This window comes from Notechis scutatus, unplaced genomic scaffold (genome assembly GCF_049901735.1).
Source record: "Notechis scutatus isolate UNSWTSFEM ecotype Mainland unplaced genomic scaffold, rNotScu1.2 NSCUCTG176, whole genome shotgun sequence".
Taxonomy (NCBI): domain Eukaryota; kingdom Metazoa; phylum Chordata; class Lepidosauria; order Squamata; family Elapidae; genus Notechis; species Notechis scutatus.
Window position 1 is genome coordinate 1 of NW_028263049.1, and position 22,497 is coordinate 22,497.

General features: G+C 50.0%; 3 long non-coding RNA genes across 3 annotated transcripts; all 3 read right to left on the reverse strand.

Moving 5' to 3' along the window:
- Positions 1-1,307: 1,307 nt before the first annotated feature.
- Positions 1,308-6,008, reverse strand: LOC148128690 (uncharacterized). The gene is made up of 3 exons (XR_015746195.1): positions 5,556-6,008; positions 2,493-2,604; positions 1,308-1,543 (listed from the first exon to the last, which is right to left on the reverse strand). It is a non-coding gene; the product is annotated as an uncharacterized LOC148128690 (long non-coding RNA).
- A 2,215-nt stretch (positions 6,009-8,223) lies between these two features.
- LOC148128691 (uncharacterized) lies at positions 8,224-12,907 on the reverse strand. The gene is made up of 3 exons (XR_015746194.1): positions 12,456-12,907; positions 9,400-9,511; positions 8,224-8,459 (listed from the first exon to the last, which is right to left on the reverse strand). It is a non-coding gene; the product is annotated as an uncharacterized LOC148128691 (long non-coding RNA).
- A 4,690-nt stretch (positions 12,908-17,597) lies between these two features.
- Positions 17,598-21,908, reverse strand: LOC148128692 (uncharacterized). Its single transcript, XR_015746196.1, has 3 exons — positions 21,706-21,908; positions 18,666-18,777; positions 17,598-17,719 (listed from the first exon to the last, which is right to left on the reverse strand). It is a non-coding gene; the product is annotated as an uncharacterized LOC148128692 (long non-coding RNA).
- Between the last annotated feature and the right edge of the window lie 589 nt (positions 21,909-22,497).

Below are 22,497 nucleotides of genomic sequence, written 5' to 3' on the forward strand. Positions count from 1 at the left end.
CTTTTTAGTCTTCCCCCTCCCCCCACTTCCTCGCGCAGCGACTTTTTCGCCACGCTGGGATTTTAAATTTATTATTCTATATCGCCATAATAAAACGCATCCTTATTAACATTAATAGGGGCAGAGGAGGACCAGGGGCCGCAACGCAGGGAGAGAAGGAGTTCCGCTTTTTAAACCGAGTTAAAAAGGCGAACGAAAACTTCAGTGCTCTTTCTACGGGACAGAAAACGGTGCCCTCCTGTGGTGAAAGTCGGTATTGCGGCCACACAGAAAAAAATACCTTTTCAATGGCATTTTTGAAACCGGATTCTTTCTCGTGTGCCTGTTGTGTAGCAGCCTGGAATTGGAAAACAGGGCCTTCCTGTGGTCCAAGAAGGAATAGCAGCCGGGTGGGGGGGGGAGACTAAAACGAATGGACTGGAAGTCGGCCGTCGTAGAAGGGTCGTTCTTCTCAGGCATTGGGGGAGACGGCCGCGCTGACGGACAAGTTCACCGTGTCGCAAAACTCGCCGCGAAAGGACGTTGAGGGGACGACTTAGAAGGACGGACGGGAAGTCGGCCATGATGGGAAGGTCATATTTCAAAGGCGGTAGGGGACGGCCTCGGACAGGAAGTTCGCCTTGCCGAGGTGGTGGCCGAGAAAGGAAGTTGAGGGGACTACTTAGAAGGACGGACGGGAAGTCAACCGTGATGGGGTGGTCATTTTTCAAACGCACTGGGGCGCCGCCGCGGACGACGGACAGGAAGTCGCCCATATTGAGAAGGTCATTTTCAAAGGAACTTGATCGTCTCAAGAGCAACGTAGAGGGGCGGGGCTTTTCCCCCGGACGCTCTGCTCTGTGGGCCGCACTTCTCCGTCTCCTAGATCCTGGGTGAGGGGTGGGGGTAGGGGACGCTTGCGCGATGTCACAGGGTTGCCCTCCCTGTTTTGGTGTTTCCTAAACAATAAAACGTCATTGTGCACGAAAAGCATTGTTCCCCTTTTTTCCTAATCTTTGGTAAATCCTTGCTTTCCCTGTTCGCTACTGCCTTGCGGCGGAACCGTCTTCCTCGCTTGGATAGGCCTCGACTTTACGACCGGCTCATTTACTGACCGTTGAGTTGCCATGGGACTTTTTCACAGGCTGCTGCGGCATCCCCACAGTCACGGGATGCAAACCGGGGTGCTTGGGAACTGGCGAGCTCTTGGAATCGTACCATTTTGGGGTACCATACCCTTTTTGTACCCTTTTTCTCACCGAGACAAAATTGAGACTCAGTTGTCATCGAAACGGTTGGTGCTTTCGGAAGGGAAGGGCTGACGGAGGAAATGATTTTATTATGGTAAAGGTACGCTGCTGTCCACAGCTCCTGGGGATTTTTTTGCCGGCACCCTCCCCCCAAATCTCAGTGAGAAAGAAAGAAGCAAATTCTTAGGGTCCCTTGATAGCAGCAAGTTCCTTCCGTCTGCAGTGATCTACGATGGCTCTTTCCTTAATATCTCTGAAGCGGGCGGGTGTAAGGTCTGCTGAGGAAGACTCCGGTCCAATGCCTTTTATCCACCCTATTGTGCGAGAAAAAGAAACGGCAAAACTTATTCTCGAGCCTCCATAGACGGGGAACCGCAATGGCTTCCTGCTTCCCCAAGGGACGCAGACGGACGTGGAGTCCGGTGAAAACGCAATCTAGTTTGCTATGGCTTGAGAGGCCGGGATCTCCGTCACCGGTCTAAGTGGCGGCCGTTAAGAAATATAATACCAACCGTCCGCTTCCTTGACTTTAAACTCCAAGCTCTCCCTCTCTCCCTGCGGAAAGGATGGTCCTGTAAAGTTCGGCTATAACTTAAGATCGCGATGTGCCGAAAATGAACTGAAGCGGAGGCTTTGAAGAACAAAATCTAACTTTTATTGATCAATAAAACGGTAAGACCTCTCCTCCCGTACGCACAGATAAGTGAGGAAAGTTACAAACCGTATAGATAAAAGCAACTCTTCTGATACCTTAAGATTCTTTTAGAAGTAGAGTAACTACACTGTAAAACGCTCTAATTAAGATTTACATCTTTCCTGCAAAAAGACAAATGTCCTTCTGGCACTTGTTTATCTTTCGTTATCCCTTCTCCTATTGTCTGTTAATTGATTACTTAAGACGGCTATTGACAATGTACTTCAAAAGTGATTATTCCTTCAGATCTAGGGAGTTACTTCTCAGGAATGTACATTTTATGGGGGGCGGGGAGGGGGGGGGTGCAACTTAAACCAGATGGATTGAGATTCATTTAGATGGGATAATCATGTGTCTTCATATGAAAGCGATGTAACTAATTGCAAGCTAGTTTTACAACACGTGAAAGGTTAGAGAAATATTTTCCACAACAGCAACGTAAGAAATACCCATAGACATAAATACTTCTATATACATAGGAAAACAACTGCTTAACATCAAGATAAGACATGCCTATAGAGAAACTCTCTACTTAATGCTATATTTTATTTCTTTCCTTTATTTATTACCCTAACAGTCATCTTGGCCGCTAAATGCCTGACTGTGTCTCTTTCCCAAAAGGCAGGCTGGTGGGACGTCTTCTCGGCAGGACTCCACCTGCATCAGTCCAACGGCCCGGTTCTAGAAAGAGGCAGAAACGGCGGTTATATGGGCAGACTTTTTCTCCAAAAGACAAAGAAGCCACTGAAGTTGCCCCTGTGTGTTTGGCAAAACGGTGCCAACGCAATGGGACCCAAAATAATGGAACCCGCCCTGCGTTTCGTTCTACAAACCTGCCCATCCGCCTGTCTCTTCTCCTCCCTTTCAGTTTTGGATTCTGCTGCTGCTGCTTAGAAGGCCCCCTCACGTGTCCTTTGCCAATCTCTCCCTCTGGCCAGGAACCGAAGCCTCCGCCCCTTAGGAACGGGGCCTTCTCTGCAGGGCTACCGGACTCTGTGTCAAGACCCTGGAGAGCGGCTCTTTCCCAGACTCTCGGAGGACTAAAGAATAGGGGGATGGTTCTGTCTCTTGGACCGAGCTTCAACTTCTCCAGACTCTTAACTGGAACTCATTTCAATGGCATAATGTTGCTCGAGTTTTCACTTGCTATTATTTGTCTCAAACTAAGCGTCTTGATGGTTTAAAAACCAAAAGTACTGGGGTTGCTCTGTTAAGGCTGCTCTTAGGGTGAAATGGAAGGCAGCGATTGTTGTTAAGGGGATTTTCAAAGTTTAGGTTACGGCTATATTTATTGCTACACTTTGATTTAGTATGCTAAGATTTAGGGTGTAATCTATAGAGTTATTTCTAATTTTACACTTGGTACGTTATTTTATATCTAGCCGGCTTTGGTTTCTTCTACCATCCCATACCTCCAACTGCCTAGGGCTGACCTTTTCTTTGGCTCCCAACCTTCCCCGGTCTTTCTAAAATGAAAAGGCTCAACCTCAGTGAAATTTCCCCCCCAACCCCCAAAACACAAATCTCTCAAGGACAACCTATTTGTTTTCCCCGAGTTCCTTTGTAACAGCCAGGAGGGCAGAGCACCAGGAAGCACACCCTCCTTCTTCCACTGCTTTGCCCCAAAGGCTGAAGCTCTCAGCCAGCAGGCCTTTTACAGGACTGGCCCCAATCAGGGAATGCAGCTGTGACTGGGAGAAATGAGCAGATTGCAGGCCAGACTCTGCAAAGACTCAAGTTGCATATTGCCTCCACCTTTGGCCTCATGTTGTCCTATTAATATTAACAAGGTGTTAATAATTAAGATACAGGATAGTAGCCTAAAAAAACCATGAAAAGGGTTGTTTTTTCGGGCTGCTATTCCTTCTTGGACCACAGGAAGGCCCTGTTTTCCAATTCCAGGCTGCTACACAACAGGCACACGAGAAAGAATCCGGTTTCAAAAAAATGCCATTGAAAAGGTGTTTTTTTCTGTGTGGCCGCAATACCGACTTTCACCACAGGAGGGCACCGTTTTCTGTCCCGTAGAAAGAGCACTGAAGTTTTCGTTCGCCTTTTTAACTCGGTTTAAGAAGCGGAACTCCTTCTCTCCCTGTGTTGCGGCCCCTGGTCCTCCTCTGCCCGTATTAATGTTAATAATGATGCGTTTTATCATGGTGATACAGAATAATAAACTTAAAATCCCAGCGTGCCGAAAAAGTCGCTGCGCGAGGAAGTGGGGGGAACTAAAAGAATGGACTGGAAGTCGGCCGTCATAGAAAGGTCGTTCTTCTCGGGCATTGGGGTGGGGGGTGGGGAACGGCCGCGTGAACGGACAAGTTCACCGTGCCGAAAATGTCCGCGCGCAAGGAAGTTGGGGGGACGATTTAGAAGAAGGGACGGGAAGTCGGCCATGATGGGAAGGTCATTTTTCAAAGGAACTTCATCGTCACAAAAGCACATAGAGGGGCGGGGCTTTTCCCCTTACGCTCTGTTCTGCGGGCCGCGCTTCTCGCTCTCCTTGATCCTGGGGGGGGGGTGGGGTGGGGGGGGAGGAGGGGTGGTTTACAGAGCCAGCCTCTTGCCCCCAACAATCTGGGTCCTCATTTTACCGACCTCAGAAGGATGAAACGTCAGTCTTGAGACTGGTGAGATTCGAACTGCCAAATTGCAGGCAGCTGGTAGCCGGCAGTCAGCAGAAGTAGCCTGGAGTAATGTACTGCATTCTAACCACTGTGCCACTGTGGCTCTTAATAGTAGTGGGATGTCTTCATTTTAGATGCTTTGGATACTAGTCTGTGACAGCATGAATACTAAGCCAAGGAGGAAAAGGTGGGAGGTAAATTTGTAAAGGCCCTAGACAGAATATAAGGCAAATGTATGGATGATTTAGGGCGTGTCCACGGTACCTGTGTGTGCCTGGTCCACCGTCTTTGCAAAGCAGTGAATAAAATCACCATTGTTTTCTCTTGGAAGTTTTGGCTGGTGACTGTTTCTTTCCAAACTAGCAGCAAGGAAAGCCCGAGACCCCTGGGGGGAACAGAAACTGGCCCCAGACGTCAGAGGAGCCATGCCCACCCGCAGATGTGTAGTTGTAGGGGGTGCAACTCCACAAGGGCGCTTAAATGTTTGTGCACCCTTGGGAATTGTCATTTTTTCCCCTTAGAAATGGGATCTAAAATGTGATCAATGTTACACACAAGTCCTAAAACTAAATAAAGAGTGCCCATCCAACAAATTCATTCTTTTCATCTAGTTTTAGGACCTGTGGAAAACTGATGACAGTTTAGGTCATATTTATGCAGAAATATTGACAATTCAAAAGGGCACAGGAACTTTTAGCCAGTACTTCAGCTACACCCTAACTGGGATATATCAGAAAGTCAAAACTCCCTGGCATGCCTGTGCCCCAGAGTGGGCAGGGACAACCTTTCAAGTTTCTTGTCTCTTTTGCTACTGAGGGAATAGCAACAGCAATAATGGACAATTGCCACAATTGAGCTGGCCCAGTGCCTGGCTAGAAGACCAGCCAGGGACCAAAGAGGGGAGGTTTTTGGGGGGGTAGTGATGGAATCGAGGCACCCTAGAGATCCCTATGAAGGCACCTCTCTCTTTTGTTGGCAAGGGATTGTTTTGAAAGCATCAAGGGTTACCTGGTTGGGTGAGAGTCAATCCTAGAGAGTCAATCCTGTTACGGGGCGCCTCTCACCTCTCCTAGGGTAATTTCCGATGTTGGCTGGAAGGAGGGCTCCACACAGCTTAGCTTATAGGCTGAGACTCCATGTGACGAGGCAGAAGGTGGGCAACGAGGGAAAAAGGTGCCCCAACTCCTTCCCCTTGTGACTCTCCCTCCCTCTCCCTCTCTCCCTCCCTCTCTCTCTTTCTCTCTCTCTCTCTCTCTTTCTTTCTTTCCCTCTCTCTCTCTCCTCTCTCTTTCCCTCTCTCTCTCTCCTCTCTTTCTTTCTTTCCCTCTCTCTCTTTCCCTCTCGAACTTCCTGTCCCCTGTCCCCGGCCGTCCCCTACCGCCTTTGAAACATGACCTTCCCATCATGGCCGACTTCCCGTCCGTCCTTCTAAGTCGTCCCCTCAGCGTCCTTTCGCGGCGAGTTTTGCGGCACGGTGAACTTGTCCGTCCGCGTGGCCGTCTCCCCCCTCAATGCCTGAAAAGAACGACCTTTCTACGACGGCCGACTCCCAGTCCGTTCTTTTAGTCTTCTCCCTCCCCCCCCTTTCTTTGACAGCGACCTTCTCGGTAAGAACTTCCGGTCCGTCGTCCACGTATGTCCCTTACCGCCTTTGAAAAATGACCTTCCCATCATGGCGGACTTCCCGTCCGTCCCTCTAAGTCGTCCCCTCAACTTCCTTTCTCGGCCACCACCTCGGCAAGGCGAACTTCCTGTCTCTTGTCCATGGCCGTCCCCTACCTCCTTTGGAAAAATGACCACCCCATCATGGCCGACTTCCCGTCCGTCCTTCTTAGTCGTCCCTTCTACTTCCTTTCTCGGCCACCACCTCGGCAAGGCGAACTTCCTGTCCCCTGTCCGTGGCCGTCCCCTACCGCCTTTAAAACATGACCTTTCCATCATGCCCGACTTCCCGTCCGTCCTTCTAAGTCGTCCCCTCAATGTCCTTTCGCGGCGAGTTTTGCGGCACGGTGAACTTGTCCGTCAGCCCGGCCGTCCCCCCGTCTCCCCCCCCCCCCCACATGCCTGAGAAGAACGACCTTTCTACGACGGCCGACTCCCAGTCCGTTCTTTTTAGTCTCCCCCCACTTCCTTTGGCACCGACCTTCTCGGTAAGAAAGAACTTCCGGTCCGTCGTCAATGTCCGTCCCCTACAGCCTTTGGAAAATGACCTTCCCATCATGGCGGACTTCCCGTCCGTCCTTCTAAGTCGTCCCCTCAACGTCCTTTCGCGGCACGGTGAACTTGTCCGTCAGCGCGGCCGTCCCCCGTTCCCCCCACCATGCCTGAGAAGAACGACCTTTCTACGACGGCCGACTCCCAGTCCGTTCTTTTTAGTCTTCCCCCCTCCCCCCCCCACTTCCTCGCGCAGCGACTTTTTCGCCACGCTGGGATTTTAAATTTATTATTCTATATCGCCATAATAAAACGCATCCTTATTAACATTAATAGGGGCAGAGGAGGACCAGGGGCCGCAACGCAGGGAGAGAAGGAGTTCCGCTTCTTAAACCGAGTTAAAAAGGCGAACGAAAACTTCAGTGCTCTTTCTACGGGACAGAAAACGGTGCCCTCCTGTGGTGAAAGTCGGTATTGCGGCCACACAGAAAAAAATACCTTTTCAATGGCATTTTTGAAACCGGATTCTTTCTCGTGTGCCTGTTGTGTAGCAGCCTGGAATTGGAAAACAGGGCCTTCCTGTGGTCCAAGAAGGAATAGCAGCCGGGTGGGGGGGAGACTAAAACGAATGGACTGGAAGTCGGCCGTCGTAGAAGGGTCGTTCTTCTCAGGCATTGGGGGAGACGGCCGCGCTGACGGACAAGTTCACCGTGTCGCAAAACTCGCCGCGAAAGGACGTTGAGGGGACGACTTAGAAGGACGGACGGGAAGTCGGCCATGATGGGAAGGTCATATTTCAAAGGCGGTAGGGGACGGCCTCGGACAGGAAGTTCGCCTTGCCGAGGTGGTGGCCGAGAAAGGAAGTTGAGGGGACTACTTAGAAGGACGGACGGGAAGTCAACCGTGATGGGGTGGTCATTTTTCAAACGCACTGGGGCGCCGCCGCGGACGACGGACAGGAAGTCGCCCATATTGAGAAGGTCATTTTCAAAGGAACTTGATCGTCTCAAGAGCAACGTAGAGGGGCGGGGCTTTTCCCCCGGACGCTCTGCTCTGTGGGCCGCACTTCTCCGTCTCCTAGATCCTGGGTGAGGGGTGGGGGTAGGGGACGCTTGCGCGATGTCACAGGGTTGCCCTCCCTGTTTTGGTGTTTCCTAAACAATAAAACGTCATTGTGCACGAAAAGCATTGTTCCCCTTTTTTCCTAATCTTTGGTAAATCCTTGCTTTCCCTGTTCGCTACTGCCTTGCGGCGGAACCGTCTTCCTCGCTTGGATAGGCCTCGACTTACGACCGGCTCATTTACTGACCGTTGAGTTGCCATGGGACTTTTTCACAGGCTGCTGCGGCATCCCCACAGTCACGGGATGCAAACCGGGGTGCTTGGGAACTGGCGAGCTCTTGGAATCGTACCATTTTGGGGTACCATACCCTTTTTGTACCCTTTTTCTCACCGAGACAAAATTGAGACTCAGTTGTCATCGAAACGGTTGGTGCTTTCGGAAGGGAAGGGCTGACGGAGGAAATGATTTTATTATGGTAAAGGTACGCTGCTGTCCACAGCTCCTGGGGATTTTTTTGCCGGCACCCTCCCCCCAAATCTCAGTGAGAAAGAAAGAAGCAAATTCTTAGGGTCCCTTGATAGCAGCAAGTTCCTTCCGTCTGCAGTGATCTACGATGGCTCTTTCCTTAATATCTCTGAAGCGGGCGGGTGTAAGGTCTGCTGAGGAAGACTCCGGTCCAATGCCTTTTATCCACCCTATTGTGCGAGAAAAAGAAACGGCAAAACTTATTCTCGAGCCTTAGACGGGAACCGCAATGGCTTCCTGCTTCCCCAAGGGACGCAGACGGACGTGGAGTCCGGTGAAAACGCAATCTAGTTTGCTATGGCTTGAGAGGCCGGGATCTCCGTCACCGGTCTAAGTGGCGGCCGTTAAGAAATATAATACCAACCGTCCGCTTCCTTGACTTTAAACTCCAAGCTCTCCCTCTCTCCCTGCGGAAAGGATGGTCCTGTAAAGTTCGGCTATAACTTAAGATCGCGATGTGCCGAAAATGAACTGAAGCGGAGGCTTTGAAGAACAAAATCTAACTTTTATTGATCAATAAAACGGTAAGACCTCTCCTCCCGTACGCACAGATAAGTGAGGAAAGTTACAAACCGTATAGATAAAAGCAACTCTTCTGATACCTTAAGATTCTTTTAGAAGTAGAGTAACTACACTGTAAAACGCTCTAATTAAGATTTACATCTTTCCTGCAAAAAGACAAATGTCCTTCTGGCACTTGTTTTCTTTCGTTATCCCTTCTCCTATTGTCTGTTAATTGATTACTTAAGACGGCTATTGACAATGTACTTCAAAAGTGATTATTCCTTCAGATCTAGGGAGTTACTTCTCAGGAATGTACATTTTATGGGGGCGGGAGGGGGGGTGCAACTTAAACCAGATGGATTGAGATTCATTTAGATGGGATAATCATGTGTCTTCATATGAAAGCGATGTAACTAATTGCAAGCTAGTTTTACAACACGTGAAAGGTTAGAGAAATATTTTCCACAACAGCAACGTAAGAAATACCCATAGACATAAATACTTCTATATACATAGGAAAACAACTGCTTAACATCAAGATAAGACATGCCTATAGAGAAACTCTCTACTTAATGCTATATTTTATTTCTTTCCTTTATTTATTACCCTAACAGTCATCTTGGCCGCTAAATGCCTGACTGTGTCTCTTTCCCAAAAGGCAGGCTGGTGGGACGTCTTCTCGGCAGGACTCCACCTGCATCAGTCCAACGGCCCGGTTCTAGAAAGAGGCAGAAACGGCGGTTATATGGGCAGACTTTTTCTCCAAAAGACAAAGAAGCCACTGAAGTTGCCCCTGTGTGTTTGGCAAAACGGTGCCAACGCAATGGGACCCAAAATAATGGAACCCGCCCTGCGTTTCGTTCTACAAACCTGCCCATCCGCCTGTCTCTTCTCCTCTCTTTCAGTTTTGGATTCTGCTGCTGCTGCTTACAAGGCCCCCTCACGTGTCCTTTGCCAATCTCTCCCTCTGGCCAGGAACCGAAGCCTCCGCCCCTTAGGAACGGGGCCTTCTCTGCAGGGCTACCGGACTCTGTGTCAAGACCCTGGAGAGCGGCTCTTTCCCAGACTCTCGGAGGACTAAAGAATAGGGGGATGGTTCTGTCTCTTGGACCGAGCTTCAACTTCTCCAGACTCTTAACTGGAACTCATTTCAATGGCATAATGTTGCTCGAGTTTTCACTTGCTATTATTTGTCTCAAACTAAGCGTCTTGATGGTTTAAAAACCAAAAGTACTGGGGTTGCTCTGTTAAGGCTGCTCTTAGGGTGAAATGGAAGGCAGCGATTGTTGTTAAGGGGATTTTCAAAGTTTAGGTTACGGCTATATTTATTGCTACACTTTGATTTAGTATGCTAAGATTTAGGGTGTAATCTATAGAGTTATTTCTAATTTTACACTTGGTACGTTATTTTATATCTAGCCGGCTTTGGTTTCTTCTACCATCCCATACCTCCAACTGCCTAGGGCTGACCTTTTCTTTGGCTCCCAACCTTCCCGGTCTTTCTAAAATGAAAAGGCTCAACCTCAGTGAAATTTCCCCCCCAACCCCCAAAACACAAATCTCTCAAGGACAACCTATTTGTTTTCCCCGAGTTCCTTTGTAACAGCCAGGAGGGCAGAGCACCAGGAAGCACACCCTCCTTCTTCCACTGCTTTGCCCCAAAGGCTGAAGCTCTCAGCCAGCAGGCCTTTTACAGGACTGGCCCCAATCAGGGAATGCAGCTGTGACTGGGAGAAATGAGCAGATTGCAGGCCAGACTCTGCAAAGACTCAAGTTGCATATTGCCTCCACCTTTGGCCTCATGTTGTCCTATTAATATTAACAAGGTGTTAATAATTAAGATACAGGATAGTAGCCTAAAAAAAACCATGAAAAGGGTTGTTTTTTCGGGCTGCTATTCCTTCTTGGACCACAGGAAGGCCCTGTTTTCCAATTCCAGGCTGCTACACAACAGGCACACGAGAAAGAATCCGGTTTCAAAAAATGCCATTGAAAAGGTGTTTTTTTCTGTGTGGCCGCAATACCGACTTTCACCACAGGAGGGCACCGTTTTCTGTCCCGTAGAAAGAGCACTGAAGTTTTCGTTCGCCTTTTTAACTCGGTTTAAGAAGCGGAACTCCTTCTCTCCCTGTGTTGCGGCCCCTGGTCCTCCTCTGCCCGTATTAATGTTAATAATGATGCGTTTTATCATGGTGATACAGAATAATAAACTTAAAATCCCAGCGTGCCGAAAAAGTCGCTGCGCGAGGAAGTGGGGGGGACTAAAAAGAATGGACTGGAAGTCGGCCGTCATAGAAAGGTCGTTCTTCTCGGGCATTGGGGTGGGGGTGGGGAACGGCCGCGTGAACGGACAAGTTCACCGTGCCGAAAATGTCCGCGCGCAAGGAAGTTGGGGGACGATTTAGAAGAAGGGACGGGAAGTCGGCCATGATGGGAAGGTCATTTTTCAAAGGAACTTCATCGTCACAAAAGCACATAGAGGGGCGGGGCTTTTTCCCTTACGCTCTGTTCTGCGGGCCGCGCTTCTCGCTCTCCTTGATCCTGGGGGGGGGGGGGGGGGGGGGGAGGAGGGGTGGTTTACAGAGCCAGCCTCTTGCCCCCAACAATCTGGGTCCTCATTTTACCGACCTCAGAAGGATGAAACGTCAGTCTTGAGACTGGTGAGATTCGAACTGCCAAATTGCAGGCAGCTGGTAGCCGGCAGTCAGCAGAAGTAGCCTGGAGTAATGTACTGCATTCTAACCACTGTGCCACTGTGGCTCTTAATAGTAGTGGGATGTCTTCATTTTAGATGCTTTGGATACTAGTCTGTGACAGCATGAATACTAAGCCAAGGAGGAAAAGGTGGGAGGTAAATTTGTAAAGGCCCTAGACAGAATATAAGGCAAATGTATGGATGATTTAGGGCGTGTCCACGGTACCTGTGTGTGCCTGGTCCACCGTCTTTGCAAAGCAGTGAATAAAATCACCATTGTTTTCTCTTGGAAGTTTTGGCTGGTGACTGTTTCTTTCCAAACTAGCAGCAAGGAAAGCCCGAGACCCCTGGGGGGGAACAGAAACTGGCCCCAGACGTCAGAGGAGCCATGCCCACCCGCAGATGTGTAGTTGTAGGGGGTGCAACTCCACAAGGGCGCTTAAATGTTTGTGCACCCTTGGGAATTGTCATTTTTTCCCTTAGAAATGGGATCTAAAATGTGATCAATGTTACACACAAGTCCTAAAACTAAATAAAGAGTGCCCATCCAACAAATTCATTCTTTTCATCTAGTTTTAGGACCTGTGGAAAACTGATGACAGTTTAGGTCATATTTATGCAGAAATATTGACAATTCAAAAGGGCACAGGAACTTTTAGCCAGTACTTCAGCTACACCCTAACTGGGATATATCAGAAAGTCAAAACTCCCTGGCATGCCTGTGCCCCAGAGTGGGCAGGGACAACCTTTCAAGTTTCTTGTCTCTTTTGCTACTGAGGGAATAGCAACAGCAATAATGGACAATTGCCACAATTGAGCTGGCCCAGTGCCTGGCTAGAAGACCAGCCAGGGACCAAAGAGGGAGGTTTTTGGGGGTAGTGATGGAATCGAGGCACCCTAGAGATCCCTATGAAGGCACCTCTCTCTTTTGTTGGCAAGGGATTGTTTTGAAAGCATCAAGGGTTACCTGGTTGGGTGAGAGTCAATCCTAGAGAGTCAATCCTGTTACGGGGCGCCTCTCACCTCTCCTAGGGTAATTTCCGATGTTGGCTGGAAGGAGGGCTCCACACAGCTTAGCTTATAGGCTGAGACTCCATGTGACGAGGCAGAAGGTGGGCAACGAGGGAAAAAGGTGCCCCAACTCCTTCCCCTTGTGACTCTCCCTCCCTCTCCCTCTCTCCCTCCCTCTCTCTCTCTCTCTCTCTCTCTCTCTTTCTTTCTTTCCCTCTCTCTCTCTCCTCTCTCTTTCCCTCTCTCTCTCTCCTCTCTTTCTTTCTTTCCCTCTCTCTCTTTCCCTCTCGAACTTCCTGTCCCCTGTCCCCGGCCGTCCCCTACCGCCTTTGAAACATGACCTTCCCATCATGGCCGACTTCCCGTCCGTCCTTCTAAGTCGTCCCCTCAGCGTCCTTTCGCGGCGAGTTTTGCGGCACGGTGAACTTGTCCGTCCGCGTGGCCGTCTCCCCCCTCAATGCCTGAAAAGAACGACCTTTCTACGACGGCCGACTCCCAGTCCGTTCTTTTTAGTCTTCTCCCCTCCCCCCCCTTTCTTTGACAGCGACCTTCTCGGTAAGAACTTCCGGTCCGTCGTCCACGTATGTCCCTTACCGCCTTTGAAAAATGACCTTCCCATCATGGCGGACTTCCCGTCCGTCCCTCTAAGTCGTCCCCTCAACTTCCTTTCTCGGCCACCACCTCGGCAAGGCGAACTTCCTGTCTCCTGTCCATGGCCGTCCCCTACCTCCTTTGGAAAAATGACCACCCCATCATGGCCGACTTCCCGTCCGTCCTTCTTAGTCGTCCTCCCAACTTCCTTTCGCAGCGACCTTCTCGGTAAGAACTTCCGGTCCGTCGTCCACGTCCGTCCCTTACAGCCTTTGAAAAATGACCTTCATATCAAGGCGGACTTCCCGTCCGTCCCTCTAAGTCGTCCCTTCTACTTCCTTTCTCGGCCACCACCTCGGCAAGGCGAACTTCCTGTCCCCTGTCCGTGGCCGTCCCCTACCGCCTTTAAAACATGACCTTTCCATCATGCCCGACTTCCCGTCCGTCCTTCTAAGTCGTCCGAGCGCAAGGAAGTTGGGGGGACGATTTAGAAGAAGGGACGGGAAGTCGGCCATGATGGGAAGGTCATTTTTCAAAGGAACTTCATCGTCACAAAAGCACATAGAGGGGCGGGGCTTTTTCCCTTACGCTCTGTTCTGCGGGCCGCGCTTCTCGCTCTCCTTGATCCTGGGGGGGGGGTGGGGTGGTTTACAGAGCCAGCCTCTTGCCCCCAACAATCTGGGTCCTCATTTTACCGACCTCAGAAGGATGAAACGTCAGTCTTGAGACTGGTGAGATTCGAACTGCCAAATTGCAGGCAGCTGGTAGCCGGCAGTCAGCAGAAGTAGCCTGGAGTAATGTACTGCATTCTAACCACTGTGCCACTGTGGCTCTTAATAGTAGTGGGATGTCTTCATTTTAGATGCTTTGGATACTAGTCTGTGACAGCATGAATACTAAGCCAAGGAAGAAAAGGTGGGAGGTAAATTTGTAAAGGCCCTAGACAGAATATAAGGCAAATGTATGGATGATTTAGGGCGTGTCCACGGTACCTGTGTGTGCCTGGTCCACCGTCTTTGCAAAGCAGTGAATAAAATCACCATTGTTTTCTCTTGGAAGTTTTGGCTGGTGACTGTTTCTTTCCAAACTAGCAGCAAGGAAAGCCCGAGACCCCTGGGGGGAACAGAAACTGGCCCCAGACGTCAGAGGAGCCATGCCCACCCGCAGATGTGTAGTTGTAGGGGGTGCAACTCCACAAGGGCGCTTAAATGTTTGTGCACCCTTGGGAATTGTCATTTTTTCCCCTTAGAAATGGGATCTAAAATGTGATCAATGTTACACACAAGTCCTAAAACTAAATAAAGAGTGCCCATCCAACAAATTCATTCTTTTCATCTAGTTTTAGGACCTGTGGAAAACTGATGACAGTTTAGGTCATATTTATGCAGAAATATTGACAATTCAAAAGGGCACAGGAACTTTTAGCCAGTACTTCAGCTACACCCTAACTGGGATATATCAGAAAGTCAAAACTCCCTGGCATGCCTGTGCCCCAGAGTGGGCAGGGACAACCTTTCAAGTTTCTTGTCTCTTTTGCTACTGAGGGAATAGCAACAGCAATAATGGACAATTGCCACAATTGAGCTGGCCCAGTGCCTGGCTAGAAGACCAGCCAGGGACCAAAGAGGGGAGGTTTTTGGGGGTAGTGATGGAATCGAGGCACCCTAGAGATCCCTATGAAGGCACCTCTCTCTTTTGTTGGCAAGGGATTGTTTTGAAAGCATCAAGGGTTACCTGGTTGGGTGAGAGTCAATCCTAGAGAGTCAATCCTGTTACGGGGCGCCTCTCACCTCTCCTAGGGTAATTTCCGATGTTGGCTGGAAGGAGGGCTCCACACAGCTTAGCTTATAGGCTGAGACTCCATGTGACGAGGCAGAAGGTGGGCAACGAGGGAAAAAGGTGCCCCAACTCCTTCCCCTTGTGACTCTCCCTCCCTCTCCCTCTCTCCCTCCCTCTCTCTCTCTCTCTCTCTCTCTCTCTTTCTTTCTTTCTCTCTCTCTCTCTCTCTCTTTCCCTCTCTCTCTCTCCTCTCTTTCTTTCTTTCCCTCTCTCTCTTTCCCTCTCGAACTTCCTGTCCCCTGTCCCCGGCCGTCCCCTACCGCCTTTGAAACATGACCTTCCCATCATGGCCGACTTCCCGTCCGTCCTTCTAAGTCGTCCCCTCAGCGTCCTTTCGCGGCGAGTTTTGCGGCACGGTGAACTTGTCCGTCCGCGTGGCCGTCTCCCCCTCAATGCCTGAAAAGAACGACCTTTCTACGACGGCCGACTCCCAGTCCGTTCTTTTTAGTCTTCTCCCCCCCCCTTTCTTTGACAGCGACCTTCTCGGTAAGAACTTCCGGTCCGTCGTCCACGTATGTCCCTTACCGCCTTTGAAAAATGACCTTCCCATCATGGCGGACTTCCCGTCCGTCCCTCTAAGTCGTCCCCTCAACTTCCTTTCTCGGCCACCACCTCGGCAAGGCGAACTTCCTGTCTCTTGTCCATGGCCGTCCCCTACCTCCTTTGGAAAAATGACCACCCCATCATGGCCGACTTCCCGTCCGCCCTTCTTAGTCGTCCCTTCTACTTCCTTTCTCGGCCACCACCTCGGCAAGCCGAACTTCCTGTCCCCTGTCCGTGGCCGTCCCCTACCGCCTTTAAAACATGACCTTTCCATCATGCCCGACTTCCCGTCCGTCCTTCTAAGTCGTCCCCTCAATGTCCTTTCGCGGCGAGTTTTGCGGCACGGTGAACTTGTCCGTCAGCCCGGCCGTCCCCCCGTCTCCCCCCCCACACATGCCTGAGAAGAACGACCTTTCTACGACGGCCGACTCCCAGTCCGTTCTTTTTAGTCTCCCCCCCCCACTTCCTTTGGCACCGACCTTCTCGGTAAGAAGAACTTCCGGTCCGTCGTCAATGTCCGTCCCCTACAGCCTTTGGAAAATGACCTTCCCATCATGGCGGACTTCCCGTCCGTCCTTCTAAGTCGTCCCCTCAACGTCCTTTCGCGGCACGGTGAACTTGTCCGTCAGCGCGGCCGTCCCCCCGTTCCCCCCCACCATGCCTGAGAAGAACGACCTTTCTACGACGGCCGACTCCCAGTCCGTTCTTTTTTAGTCTTCCCCTCCCCCCACTTCCTCGCGCAGCGACTTTTTCGCCACGCTGGGATTTTAAATTTATTATTCTATATCGCCATAATAAAACGCATCCTTATTAACATTAATAGGGGCAGAGGAGGACCAGGGGCCGCAACGCAGGGAGAGAAGGAGTTCCGCTTTTTAAACCGAGTTAAAAAGGCGAACGAAAACTTCAGTGCTCTTTCTACGGGACAGAAAACGGTGCCCTCCTGTGGTGAAAGTCGGTATTGCGGCCACACAGAAAAAAATACCTTTTCAATGGCATTTTTGAAACCGGATTCTTTCTCGTGTGCCTGTTGTGTAGCAGCCTGGAATTGGAAAACAGGGCCTTCCTGTGGTCCAAGAAGGAATAGCAGCCGGGTGGGGGGAGACTAAAACGAATGGACTGGAAGTCGGCCGTCGTAGAAGGGTCGTTCTTCTCAGGCATTGGGGGAGACGGCCGCGCTGACGGACAAGTTCACCGTGTCGCAAAACTCGCCGCGAAAGGACGTTGAGGGGACGACTTAGAAGGACGGACGGGAAGTCGGCCATGATGGGAAGGTCATATTTCAAAGGCGGTAGGGGACGGCCTCGGACAGGAAGTTCGCCTTGCCGAGGTGGTGGCCGAGAAAGGAAGTTGAGGGGACTACTTAGAAGGACGGACGGGAAGTCAACCGTGATGGGGTGGTCATTTTTCAAACGCACTGGGGCGCCGCCGCGGACGACGGACAGGAAGTCGCCCATATTGAGAAGGTCATTTTCAAAGGAACTTGATCGTCTCAAGAGCAACGTAGAGGGGCGGGGCTTTTCCCCCCGGACGCTCTGCTCTGTGGGCCGCACTTCTCCGTCTCCTAGATCCTGGGTGAGGGGGTGGGGGTAGGGGACGCTTGCGCGATGTCACAGGGTTGCCCTCCCTGTTTTGGTGTTTCCTAAACAATAAAACGTCATTGTGCACGAAAAGCATTGTTCCCCTTTTTTTCCTAATCTTTGGTAAATCCTTGCTTTCCCCGTTCGCTACTGCCTTGCGGCGGAACCGTCTTCCTCGCTTGGATAGGCCTCGACTTACGACCGGCTCATTTACTGACCGTTGAGTTGCCATGGGACTTTTTCACAGGCTGCTGCGGCATCCCCACAGTCACGGGATGCAAACCGGGGTGCTTGGGAACTGGCGAGCTCTTGGAATCGTACCATTTTGGGGTACCATACCCTTTTTTGTACCCTTTTTCTCACCGAGACAAAATTGAGACTCAGTTGTCATCGAAACGGTTGGTGCTTTCGGAAGGGAAGGGCTGACGGAGGAAATGATTTTATTATGGTAAAGGTACGCTGCTGTCCACAGCTCCTGGGGATTTTTTTGCCGGCACCCTCCCCCAAATCTCAGTGAGAAAGAAAGAAGCAAATTCTTAGGGTCCCTTGATAGCAGCAAGTTCCTTCCGTCTGCAGTGATCTACGATGGCTCTTTCCTTAATATCTCTGAAGCGGGCGGGTGTAAGGTCTGCTGAGGAAGACTCCGGTCCAATGCCTTTTATCCACCCTATTGTGCGAGAAAAAGAAACGGCAAAACTTATTCTCGAGCCTCCATAGACGGGGAACCGCAATGGCTTCCTGCTTCCCCCAAGGGACGCAGACGGACGTGGAGTCCGGTGAAAACGCAATCTAGTTTGCTATGGCTTGAGAGGCCGGGATCTCCGTCACCGGTCTAAGTGGCGGCCGTTAAGAAATATAATACCAACCGTCCGCTTCCTTGACTTTAAACTCCAAGCTCTCCCTCTCTCCCTGCGGAAAGGATGGTCCTGTAAAGTTCGGCTATAACTTAAGATCGCGATGTGCCGAAAATGAACTGAAGCGGAGGCTTTGAAGAACAAAATCTAACTTTTATTGATCAATAAACGGTAAGACCTCTCCTCCCGTACGCACAGATAAGTGAGGAAAGTTACAAACCGTATAGATAAAAGCAACTCTTCTGATACCTTAAGATTCTTTTAGAAGTAGAGTAACTACACTGTAAAACGCTCTAATTAAGATTTACATCTTTCCTGCAAAAAGACAAATGTCCTTCTGGCACTTGTTTATCTTTCGTTATCCCTTCTCCTATTGTCTGTTAATTGATTACTTAAGACGGCTATTGACAATGTACTTCAAAAGTGATTATTCCTTCAGATCTAGGGAGTTACTTCTCAGGAATGTACATTTTATGGGGGGGGGGGGGGGGGGTGCAACTTAAACCAGATGGATTGAGATTCATTTAGATGGGATAATCATGTGTCTTCATATGAAAGCGATGTAACTAATTGCAAGCTAGTTTTACAACACGTGAAAGGTTAGAGAAATATTTTCCACAACAGCAACGTAAGAAATACCCATAGACATAAATACTTCTATATACATAGGAAAACAACTGCTTAACATCAAGATAAGACATGCCTATAGAGAAACTCTCTACTTAATGCTATATTTTATTTCTTTCCTTTATTTATTACCCTAACAGTCATCTTGGCCGCTAAATGCCTGACTGTGTCTCTTTCCCAAAAGGCAGGCTGGTGGGACGTCTTCTCGGCAGGACTCCACCTGCATCAGTCCAACGGCCCGGTTCTAGAAAGAGGCAGAAACGGCGGTTATATGGGCAGACTTTTTCTCCAAAAGACAAAGAAGCCACTGAAGTTGCCCCTGTGTGTTTGGCAAAACGGTGCCAACGCAATGGGACCCAAAATAATGGAACCCGCCCTGCGTTTCGTTCTACAAACCTGCCCATCCGCCTGTCTCTTCTCCTCTCTTTCAGTTTTGGATTCTGCTGCTGCTGCTTACAAGGCCCCCTCACGTGTCCTTTGCCAATCTCTCCCTCTGGCCAGGAACCGAAGCCTCCGCCCCTTAGGAACGGGGCCTTCTCTGCAGGGCTACCGGACTCTGTGTCAAGACCCTGGAGAGCGGCTCTTTCCCAGACTCTCGGAGGACTAAAGAATAGGGGATGGTTCTGTCTCTTGGACCGAGCTTCAACTTCTCCAGACTCTTAACTGGAACTCATTTCAATGGCATAATGTTGCTCGAGTTTTCACTTGCTATTATTTGTCTCAAACTAAGCGTCTTGATGGTTTAAAAACCAAAAGTACTGGGGTTGCTCTGTTAAGGCTGCTCTTAGGGTGAAATGGAAGGCAGCGATTGTTGTTAAGGGGATTTTCAAAGTTTAGGTTACGGCTATATTTATTGCTACACTTTGATTTAGTATGCTAAGATTTAGGTGTAATCTATAGAGTTATTTCTAATTTTACACTTGGTACGTTATTTTATATCTAGCCGGCTTTGGTTTCTTCTACCATCCCATACCTCCAACTGCCTAGGGCTGACCTTTTCTTTGGCTCCCAACCTTCCCCGGTCTTTCTAAAATGAAAAGGCTCAACCTCAGTGAAATTTCCCCCAACCCCCAAAACACAAATCTCTCAAGGACAACCTATTTGTTTTCCCCGAGTTCCTTTGTAACAGCCAGGAGGGCAGAGCACCAGGAAGCACACCCTCCTTCTTCCACTGCTTTGCCCCAAAGGCTGAAGCTCTCAGCCAGCAGGCCTTTTACAGGACTGGCCCCAATCAGGGAATGCAGCTGTGACTGGGAGAAATGAGCAGATTGCAGGCCAGACTCTGCAAAGACTCAAGTTGCATATTGCCTCCACCTTTGGCCTCATGTTGTCCTATTAATATTAACAAGGTGTTAATAATTAAGATACAGGATAGTAGCCTAAAAAACCATGAAAAGGGTTGTTTTTTCGGGCTGCTATTCCTTCTTGGACCACAGGAAGGCCCTGTTTTCCAATTCCAGGCTGCTACACAACAGGCACACGAGAAAGAATCCGGTTTCAAAAAATGCCATTGAAAAGGTGTTTTTTCTGTGTGGCCGCAATACCGACTTTCACCACAGGAGGGCACCGTTTTCTGTCCCGTAGAAAGAGCACTGAAGTTTTCGTTCGCCTTTTTAACTCGGTTTAAGAAGCGGAACTCCTTCTCTCCCTGTGTTGCGGCCCCTGGTCCTCCTCTGCCCGTATTAATGTTAATAATGATGCGTTTTATCATGGTGATACAGAATAATAAACTTAAAATCCCAGCGTGCCGAAAAGTCGCTGCGCGAGGAAGTGGGGGGAACTAAAAAGAATGGACTGGAAGTCGGCCGTCATAGAAAGGTCGTTCTTCTCGGGCATTGGGGTGGGGGGTGGGGAACGGCCGCGTGAACGGACAAGTTCACCGTGCCGAAAATGTCCGCGCGCAAGGAAGTTGGGGGGACGATTTAGAAGAAGGGACGGGAAGTCGGCCATGATGGGAAGGTCATTTTTCAAAGGAACTTCATCGTCACAAAAGCACATAGAGGGGCGGGGCTTTTTCCCTTACGCTCTGTTCTGCGGGCCGCGCTTCTCGCTCTCCTTGATCCTGGGGGTGGGGGGAGGAGGGGTGGTTTACAGAGCCAGCCTCTTGCCCCCAACAATCTGGGTCCTCATTTTACCGACCTCAGAAGGATGAAACGTCAGTCTTGAGACTGGTGAGATTCGAACTGCCAAATTGCAGGCAGCTGGTAGCCGGCAGTCAGCAGAAGTAGCCTGGAGTAATGTAATGCATTCTAACCACTGTGCCACTGTGGCTCTTAATAGTAGTGGGATGTCTTCATTTTAGATGCTTTGGATACTAGTCTGTGACAGCATGAATACTAAGCCAAGGAGGAAAAGGTGGGAGGTAAATTTGTAAAGGCCCTAGACAGAATATAAGGCAAATGTATGGATGATTTAGGGCGTGTCCACGGTACCTGTGTGTGCCTGGTCCACCGTCTTTGCAAAGCAGTGAATAAAATCACCATTGTTTTCTCTTGGAAGTTTTGGCTGGTGACTGTTTCTTTCCAAACTAGCAGCAAGGAAAGCCCGAGACCCCTGGGGGAACAGAAACTGGCCCCAGACGTCAGAGGAGCCATGCCCACCCGCAGATGTGTAGTTGTAGGGGTGCAACTCCACAAGGGCGCTTAAATGTTTGTGCACCCTTGGGAATTGTCATTTTTTCCCCTTAGAAATGGGATCTAAAATGTGATCAATGTTACACACAAGTCCTAAAACTAAATAAAGAGTGCCCATCCAACAAATTCATTCTTTTCATCTAGTTTTAGGACCTGTGGAAAACTGATGACAGTTTAGGTCATATTTATGCAGAAATATTGACAATTCAAAAGGGCACAGGAACTTTTAGCCAGTACTTCAGCTACACCCTAACTGGGATATATCAGAAAGTCAAAACTCCCTGGCATGCCTGTGCCCCAGAGTGGGCAGGGACAACCTTTCAAGTTTCTTGTCTCTTTTGCTACTGAGGGAATAGCAACAGCAATAATGGACAATTGCCACAATTGAGCTGGCCCAGTGCCTGGCTAGAAGACCAGCCAGGGACCAAAGAGGGGAGGTTTTTGGGGGTAGTGATGGAATCGAGGCACCCTAGAGATCCCTATGAAGGCACCTCTCTCTTTTGTTGGCAAGGGATTGTTTTGAAAGCATCAAGGGTTACCTGGTTGGGTGAGAGTCAATCCTAGAGAGTCAATCCTGTTACGGGGCGCCTCTCACCTCTCCTAGGGTAATTTCCGATGTTGGCTGGAAGGAGGGCTCCACACAGCTTAGCTTATAGGCTGAGACTCCATGTGACGAGGCAGAAGGTGGGCAACGAGGGAAAAAGGTGCCCCAACTCCTTCCCCTTGTGACTCTCCCTCCCTCTCCCTCTCTCCCTCCCTCTCTCTCTTCTCTCTCTCTCTCTCTCTTTCTTTCTTTCCCCTCTCTCTCTCCTCTCTCTTTCCCTCTCTCTCTCTCCTCTCTTTCTTTCTTTCCTCTCTCTCTTTCCCTCTCGAACTTCCTGTCCCCTGTCCCCGGCCGTCCCCTACCGCCTTTGAAACATGACCTTCCCATCATGGCCGACTTCCCGTCCGTCCTTCTAAGTCGTCCCCTCAGCGTCCTTTCGCGGCGAGTTTTGCGGCACGGTGAACTTGTCCGTCCGCGTGGCCGTCTCCCCCCCCCCTCAATGCCTGAAAAGAACGACCTTTCTACGACGGCCGACTCCCAGTCCGTTCTTTTTAGTCTTCTCCCCCCCCCTTTCTTTGACAGCGACCTTCTCGGTAAGAACTTCCGGTCCGTCGTCCACGTATGTCCCTTACCGCCTTTGAAAAATGACCTTCCCATCATGGCGGACTTCCCGTCCGTCCCTCTAAGTCGTCCCCTCAACTTCCTTTCTCGGCCACCACCTCGGCAAGGCGAACTTCCTGTCTCTTGTCCATGGCCGTCCCCTACCTCCTTTGGAAAAATGACCACC